The sequence below is a fragment of the Pristiophorus japonicus genome, chromosome 11 (genome assembly GCF_044704955.1).
Source record: "Pristiophorus japonicus isolate sPriJap1 chromosome 11, sPriJap1.hap1, whole genome shotgun sequence".
NCBI lineage: Eukaryota > Metazoa > Chordata > Chondrichthyes > Pristiophoridae > Pristiophorus > Pristiophorus japonicus.
In genome coordinates this window covers 194752255-194761123 of record NC_091987.1, presented here as the reverse complement: position 1 = coordinate 194761123, position 8869 = coordinate 194752255, and the positions used below count along the sequence as shown (strand labels likewise).

The following is an 8869-nucleotide window of genomic DNA, read 5'->3' as shown; positions in this document are numbered from 1 at the left end:
TGGCCTGGGAAGGCAGCTGGCTGGTGCGGGAGGCCACTTGGCCTGGGCTAGGGGCGGGAGGGAGCGAACTGGCCGGCATCAGGGGCCACAGAGCGGCTGCAATTCAACAGAGAGGCTGGTTTGGGAGAAGAGGAACTTTGTGGTCTGCAGCCTGTGTCTGGCGATCACACCTTCCTTGCACACTCAACTCAAGTATAGGCAGCAGAGCCATCAGGACATGCAGCACCAGACTGATCACAATTAAAAGCTACAGCACCAGTTTGGATCTCCAGAAGATCAGAATCAGCATTCTTCGATAGAGCGCGGCCATATTCTTAAAAACTCCGATTAAGAATGTTCAGAATAAAATACTGTTAATTGCTTTTGAAGTCTGGTTTCCTTGCACGTCTGCAGCAGTGTCGTGCCCAGCACCGAGAGACTGCCCTCAGCTCAAAGGCAGGCTGGATAAGACTCGGGTGCATGGCTGAGGTTTGTTCAGTGCAGTCCTAGTCAGTATGACTATCCTGGCTTATCGCACTGCAAACAGAGGCCAGTCCACGTTCAAAGGTGACGTGGAACCGGCCCTGAAGACTGCACTTCATGCGAGGGCTCCTCATAGCTGCAGTGAAGGACACAGCCAATAACAGGCTGACTGCTTCACACTCAAGCCTCGGAACTTGGATATTCGTAATCAGACTGGGCCTTAGAATCACGGACATTACAACATGGAAGGCACGCAGACACAAGTAGCTGTTTAAAAATGGCTGATTGCTACTGCGCATGCGCGGCCATTTCAGAGACATCAGGAACATCACTTTTTTCCACTGCATATGCGCAGACGTCCTGGCACATTTTCCAGCGCAGAACGCAGGCTCCAACCCCCCAAGGCAACTGGCCACGCTGTGCGGCTGCAGAGAAGAGGGTAAACAGCGGTGAAAGTAGGAAGATTTTTTTAAAAACGGGCTCGGGGAAAATTGAGCCCATAGTCCTATTTCAAATATTACCGTTATTGATCTCATCATCTCTTTAAACCTCAAATGGAACGTTCATATCTCTTTCACTGCTAAAACTTGCTCCAAAAAACATTTTTTGTCTTTAATCCCAAATAGGTCTTTTCCTATCAATAGCTCTTAATTCTCTATAAAGTTCAAGTCTGTCCAAGACCTGAAAACTGGTCCCAATTATCTTTCCATTGTATTCCCTCTTGTCTTTCTGTATTTTATCAATACTGATGTCAATATTTCACAAATCTTTCCTGTCTTGTTCCTTCTAAACGCCAAATGCAGATCTTACATACTCTTCCACCTGCTGCCATATCACCACCCAGTGAAATCAAGACCCATTATATTGCCATTATCATTCATTCCCAGAACTTCACAAATAGGGTAATTCCATATTCCCCTCGTTTTCCTTTCCTTCTATAATCTTCAGCCTGTGAACACATGATGTGGGTCCGATAATGTGGCCGTTATGATACTGGCCCAGCAATCCAGAGGTCATGAGTTCAAATCCCATTATGGTAAGTTTGAAATTGAGTCCAATAAATCTTGTGTGCTGGCACCAGAAATAAATGACTAAGGAAACTGCTGAATTGTTATTAAAACCCAACTAACTTGCTGAGGTTGTTTGGGGAAGGAAATATAACACCGGTAAAATAATGGGACTAAAGGTGGACAAGTCCCCTGGACCTGATGGCTTGCATCCTAGGATCCTAAAAGAAGTGGCTGCAGAAATAGTGGATGCATTGGTTGTAATCTACCAAAATTCCCTGGATTCTGGGGAAGGTCCAGCAGATTGGAAAACTGCAATTTAAAGAAAGGAGGCAGACAGAAAGCAGGAAACTATAGACCGGTTAGCCTAACATCTGTTGTTGGGAAAATGCTGGAGTCCATTATTAAGGAAGCAGTAGTAGGACATTTGGAAAAGCATAATTCAATCAAGCAGAGTCAGCATGGTTTTATGAATGGGAAATCATGCTTGACAAATTTGCTGGAATTCTTTGAAGATGTAACGAATAGGGTGGATAAAGGGGAACCAGTGGATGTGGTGTAATTGGATTTCCAGAAGACATTTGGTAAAGTGCCACAAGGTAAAAGTTCATGGGGATGGGGGTAATATATTAGCATGGATAGAAGATTGGCTAACTAACAGATAACAGAGAGTTGGGATAAACGGGTCATTTTCCGGTTGGCAAACACTAACTAGTGGTTTGCTGCAGGGATCGGTGCTGGGACCTCAACTATTTACAATCTATATTAATGACTTGGATGACAGGACCGAGTATAATGTAGCCAAGTTTGTTGATGATACAAAGATGGGTGGGAAAGCAAATTGTGAGGAGGACACAAAAAATCTGCAAAGGGATATAGACAGGCTAAGTAAGTGGACAAAGATTTGGCAGATGGAATATAATGTAGGAAAATGTGAGGTTATCCACTTTTGCAGAAAAAATAGAAAAGCAAATTATAATTTAAATGGAGAGAAATTGCAAAGTGCTACAGTACAGAGAGACCTGGGGGTCCTTGTGCATGAAACACAAAATGTTAGTATGCAGGTATAGCAAGTAATCAGGAAGACAAATGGAATGTTGGCCTTTATTGCAAGGGGGATAGAGTATAAAAGCAGAGAAGTTCTGCTACAAATGTATAGGGTATTGGTGAGGCCACACCTGGAGTACTGCATGCAGTTTTGGTCTCCATATTTAAGGAAGGATATACTTGCATTGGAAGCTGTTCAGAGAAGGTTCACTAGGTTGATTCTGGAGATGAGGGGGTTGATTTATGAAGATAGGTCGAGTAGTTTTGGAACTATACTCATTGGAGTTCAGAAGAATGAGAGGTGATCTTATCAAAATATATAAGATAATGAGAGGGCTCGACAAGTTGGATGCAGAGAGGATATTTCCACTCATAGGGGAAACTAAAACTACGGGGCATAGTCTCAGAATAAGGGGCCGGCCATTTAAAACTAAGATGAAGAGGAATTTCTTCTTTCTGAGGGTTGTGAATTTTTGGAATTCTCTGCCCCAGAGAGCAGTGGAGGCTGGGTCATTGAATATATTTAAGGCGGAGATAGACAGATTTTGAGCGATAAGGGAATAAAGGGTTAAGGGGAGCTGAGTCCATGATCAGATCAGCCATGATCTTATTAAATGGCGGAGCTGGTTCGAGGGGCCAAATAGCCTACTCCTGCTCCTATTTCTTGTGTTCTTGAGTGTTCTACTTGGTATGGTCTACATGTGACTCCAGAGCCGCTTTACACAATTGGCTCTTAATGTCCTCTTAAGTGACCTGATAAGCCACTCAGTTACAAAAACAATTGCCATGAAGCAAGAATAAGGCCATGTCTGTCTCAGGGAAGCTAAGGATGGATAATAAATATTGCCTTGCCAGCGTTAAGTATGAATTTACAAAAAAAGCTTTCTGTCGTATAATCACTGATTCCTGATATCTCTCCTATTTTATTTCCTTGACGGTGCTCTATGGTTTTGCCGATCTGTTTTAGTAAAAAAAAAATTGTGTATATACATCTGATGCTGTATATAGTAATATATTTATATACAATTACTTGCATAACTTAAAATTGACTAACTAATTTAAACACAGCAGTAGCTTCTCCAAGTCTTTTTCTTCTTTGTGCAATCACTTCACACATTGTATTATTACCAGAACCCCAACTACCCATTTCCACATCTTTTCTTTAATAGATCTGTCATTCACTCACTCAATCAATCACCCATTTAGTCTTCCTTCCTCTGTCTCTTTCACTCTGTCAGAATCTCTTCCAGTAACTTGCTAATCCTGGCCTGACCTACAAGCCGAAAACAATTGATCGGTTTAAAAATTGAACTGTCGAAACATGTTTCTCACTGAACTTTTAAGCAGTGCTAGGAGTCAGGAGACTGCTATTAAATAATACCAAGCAGACGCATCATTAACTATGAGGTTGCAGAGGTCAAAATCATAGTCCCCAAACCAGCTAACAAGCAATGTTTTGTGAAAACTGTCCTACAATAGACATGACCAGGTATTCAGATTCATGCTGTGAGTGAGGTCTTTGTGTTGATGAATTTCCTTTTGTTATTGTGCATAAAATCCTCTGATTTTACAATTCATTTTCCAAATTCAGTGTCTCGCTATTTATTTTATCCTCCCCATTTCTTAAAAAAAGTTCTCTCTTCCTCTTAAAATCCTCTCTTCACTTTGCACCATCAAATGTAGAGGCACATGACAAACAGGCACATCTTTGTTAATGTCCTTTTTAGTGTGGTCTCCTTTGCTTCATTCCTTTCATTGTCTTATCACCCTTCTGCTAAACACCTTGATATCATTTTCTATGTTAAAGCCCCTAAATAAATGCCAGTTGTTGTGAAGTCTAACTGTGATAGTTTCTTTAAATTACGCCAGATTCTTCTGCATCTGTTCCCAGGTTATGCAAGTATGGCGCACAATATTGACTCTACCCATCACCTTCTGCCAGGCATGATGTAGTGCTACTCTCTGGGGAGGTTTTCTGGTGTGCCTTCTTCACAGCCATCGTATGCAGCAGGAAAGAAAGAACAAACATTTATATAGCATCTAATTTCCCAAACACTTTATAGCCAATGAAGTACTTTTAAACTGTAGTCACTGTTGTAATGTAGGAAACACGTCAGCTGATTTGCACACAGTAATGTCACGCAAACAGCAATGTGATAATGACCCAGATAATCTGTTTTAGTGATGTTGGTTGAGGGATGAATATTGCAAGAACACTGGGGAGAACCCTGCCATGGGATCTTTATGTCCACCGAAAAGAACGCGTCATCGAAAGGACGGCACCTCCCTCAGTACTGCACTGAAGTGTCAGCCTGGATTACGTGCTCAAGTCTCTGGAGTGGGACTTGAACCCACAACCTTCTGACTCGGAGGTGAGAGTGCTACCACTAAGCTAACACCTAGGGTGTTATGCTACTACATCACTTAGTTACAAACTCTGTTTCTTGCCTCAATATTTATTTTACTGTTGCTTGGGTTTTTCCAGACACTTTTGTCCCATACACCCTGTAGAAAGATGCATGTAACATATTTATCGTATTTGGATCACTTCCGCCCCTGTGGGACTCATTTTTATGTGGTCACCTCCCTAAAATTGTACAGGTTGATGACCACGCTACTCACCTTCCCCAACTTGATGTATGATTACATTTTTTTTTTATTCTAAAATCCCATTGAGTACAAATTTAAAACCTTTACAATCAAGGATTTATCAGACAGATTGTAAATATTTCAGGACAAAACAAGTGAAATAAGATTAAACACGATGTTCATTCAACTGTAGGTAATAAAAGTGAAAATGCTTATGTCTCCAGAATGGATTATGTTCAGTCTTCATTTAGGGTTACTACTACAGTGTACTCTATTCTGTGTGAGAGCTTTCCTGTAGGTATCCAAACATCTAAAGTTTTGAGAATATTTTAAATTTTGAATGCAAGCAACAAATATATTCATCCGGACATTTAGGAAGATAGGAATTGCTAGACCAAAGACCAAAGCCAATCTTGTTCACCTTCTACCATCCTGGTAGATACATGTTACAACAATAATGAAACTGTAATCATCGTAATCAATCTCTATCAATTAGTTTGCAACAGAGCCAGAAATAAGACGAGGAAAGCCTTCAGTGGTGGAGATCTTTGAAAACCAAAGATCTAAAGTCACCTTTTTCCTCCCAAGCATGCTACACTTGCTGCATGTCATGTTTCAAATTATTCATATACTACATTTCAGGGTGCATGCGCGTCCCAAGTTTAGCGTATGTGCAAAGTAAACTTTACAATCATATTTTAGACTCTAGACGAATCCCTGTGCAATTCCACTGAAAATCACTGTGTAAGTGAAGCAAAATAGTACTTCTAGGTATCACCCAGTAAATATCTTCCACCCCAATCAAAATAAAATACATCAGCTGGATTAAATGAGGTACAATATAGATGAAATAGAGAGGCAAGGCTTTCAAATGTTCAGTGAATATTGAGGAGAATAAGTGAGATGTGGAAGGTAATGGTGAGAGAACAGCAGTTGGATGTGAAGAATGAAGTTATCAGCTGTGAACCTCTCGGACATTAAGAGTTGATTACTAGGAGTAAGCTAAGAAAACAGGCACAAATATAGACTGTGACTATTAGTGTTGTTGGAGCTATGGGAAATCTGAGGCTTGACCATTATGACTTGCTTGCTGGTATGCTGGGATAGTTTCTTCGAGTCTGCCTACATAAAAACAGTCACTGAACTTTAAAAAGTATTTCATTGTGTAAAGTGCTTTGAGATGTTTCAATGTGAAAGGCATTGTGTGACTGCAAGTCGTATTTTTATTAGATGTCTTCCTGTGGTTCCTGAATGTCAAGTATGTGTAATGTGCTTTTATTACTTGTCTCTGACTGCCCAGTTTTTATGCCACTAACAAAAATAAACCTAATACTATAGCTCCATCTTGTGGTTTGGTTTACATTTGGTTTTCCTTCTGAGCTTGGGGGAAAAAAGTAGAAAAAATATTGGTGCGTTATTTTACCACTAATATTCAACCTCACATCAAACTTCTAAATGCAATGAATGCCATAACATTTAACAGCAATATTAACTCTTAAAGACATCAGACTATTAAAGGAATGGCATGATTTAATTGATATTGTTGCTTAAATAATTAAAAATGATTGCAAATGTCCCAACAATATGCAATACAAAAACACAGTAAATTATTATTTTTTAAATAATTTCAAGAAGAATATCACTCTTGTTTCCTCTTTCCAGGTGTCATTATAAGTGGATGCGCTGAGCATGTATTTTCACCCCATTGCTGCCTGTCCCAGGATCACTATCGCATCCGTCACTGCACCTAACTCAAAGACAGGAAAGAAAGGATGAGTCGAACTAGATCATTGGTTTCTGTGCTTTCAGGAATGTGCATTTATTAATCTCCACTTGTTGTATATCTGTAAAGCATGCACACCCATGTTCCGCCACAACATCCCTTGGGAGCACTGTATATAAGCCAGCCCCTCAAGCCTGTTCCTCACTCTGGAGTGTCTTAATAAAGACTGAGGTCACTGTTACTTTAACCTCCCTGTGTGCAGTCTCATCTGTGTTAGGAACACAATAACTGGCGACGAGTATACGATTCCAACGCAAAGATGCAGCAAACTGTGGGCATTCTGGAGAAGTTCTCAGAGGGTGAGGACTGGGAAGACTATGTCGAACAGGAGACCAGTACTTTGTAGCCAACGAGCTGGTCAGAGAAGGAAGCGCTGCAAAAAGGAGAGCGGTCCTCCTCACGGTCTGTGGGGCACTGACCTACAGCCTCATGAAGAATCTTCTGGCTCCAGTGAAACCCACAGATAAGTCATATGAGGAGCTGTGTATACTGGTTCGGGAGCATCTTAACCCGAGGGAGAGCGTGCTGATGGCGAGGTATTGGTTCTACATGTGCCAGCGATCTGAAGGTCAGGAAGTGGCGAGCTACGACGCAAAGCTAAGACGATTTGCAGGACAATGTGAGTTTGATGGCTACCTGGAGCAGATGCTCAGAGCCTTTTTTGTACTGGGCATTGGCCACGAGACCATCCTACGAAAACTTTTGACTGTAGAGACACCGACCATCAGTAAGGCCATTGCGATAGCACAGGCATTTATGTCCACCAGTGATAACACCAAACAAATCTTTCAGAACACAAGTGCTAGCAATGCTCATAAATTAACTGGAACTGTATTTGCGAGCAGAAATGTACAGGGCAGAAACCACGAGTCCGCAACTGCCAGCAGGCCTCAGGTGACCCAGATGACTCAGTGTCCGCAACAAAGGATGAATGCAAGGCAATTCACACCTTGTTGGCGTCGTGGAGGCTTCCATTCAGCCGCTTCATGCCGCTTCAAAGAGTATGTTTGCAAGAGCTGTGGAACAATGGGGCACCTCCAACGAGCTTGCAGACGAGCTGCAAGCTCTGCAAAACCTGCTAACCACCACGTGGCAGAGGAAGATTGGTCCATGGTAGATCAAAACAATTTTGAGCCTCAGCGAGAGGAGGCAGATGCTGAAGTACACAGGGTGCACACATTTTTGACGAAATATCCACCTATAATGCTAACTGTAAAATTGAATGACTTACCCGTAGCCATGGAACTGGACACTGGCGCTAGCCAATCCATCATGAGTAAAAAGATGTTTGAGAGACTGTGGTGCAACAAGGCACTCAGACCAGCCCTGAGCCCCATCCACACGAAACTGAGAACGTACACCAAAGAGCTCATCACTGTCCTGGGCAGCGCCATGGGTCAAGGTCACCCACAAGGGCACAGTGCATGAACTGCCACTTTGGATTGTCCCGGGCGATGGCCCCACACTGCTTGGAAGGAGCTGGCTGGGCAAAATCCGCTGGAACTGGGATGACATCCAAGCGCCATCACATGTCGATGAGGCCTCATGTACTCAAGTTCTTAACATATTTCCTTCCATTTTTGAGCCAGGCATTGGAAACTTTTCCAGGGCGAAGGTGCAGATCCACTTGGTGCCAGAGGCACGACCCATTCACCACAAGGCGCGAGTGGTACCTCACATGATGAGGGAGAGAGTGGAAATCGAGCTGGACAGGCTGCAATGCGAGGGCATCATCTCCCCAGTGGAATTCAGCGAGTGGGCCAGCCCGATTGTTCCCGTACTCAAAAGTGATGGCACGGTCAGGATTTGCAGCGATTACAAAGTAAGTATTAATCGTTTCTCGCTACAGGACCAATACCCGCTACCTAAGGCAGACGACCTATTTGCGACGCTGGCAGGAGGCAAGACGTTCACCAAGCTCGACCTGACTTCGGCCTACATGACGCAGGAGCTGGAGGAGTCTTCGAAGGGCCTCACCTGC

At 42.6% G+C, this 8869-nt stretch overlaps 1 long non-coding RNA gene across 1 annotated transcript; it reads left to right on the top strand.

Moving 5' to 3' along the window:
• Nucleotides 1–839: 839 nt before the first annotated feature.
• On the top strand, nt 840–7075 carry LOC139275901 (uncharacterized). The gene is made up of 2 exons (XR_011595784.1): nt 840–917; nt 6768–7075. It is a non-coding gene; the product is annotated as an uncharacterized lncRNA (long non-coding RNA).
• Nucleotides 7076–8869: the final 1794 nt, after the last annotated feature.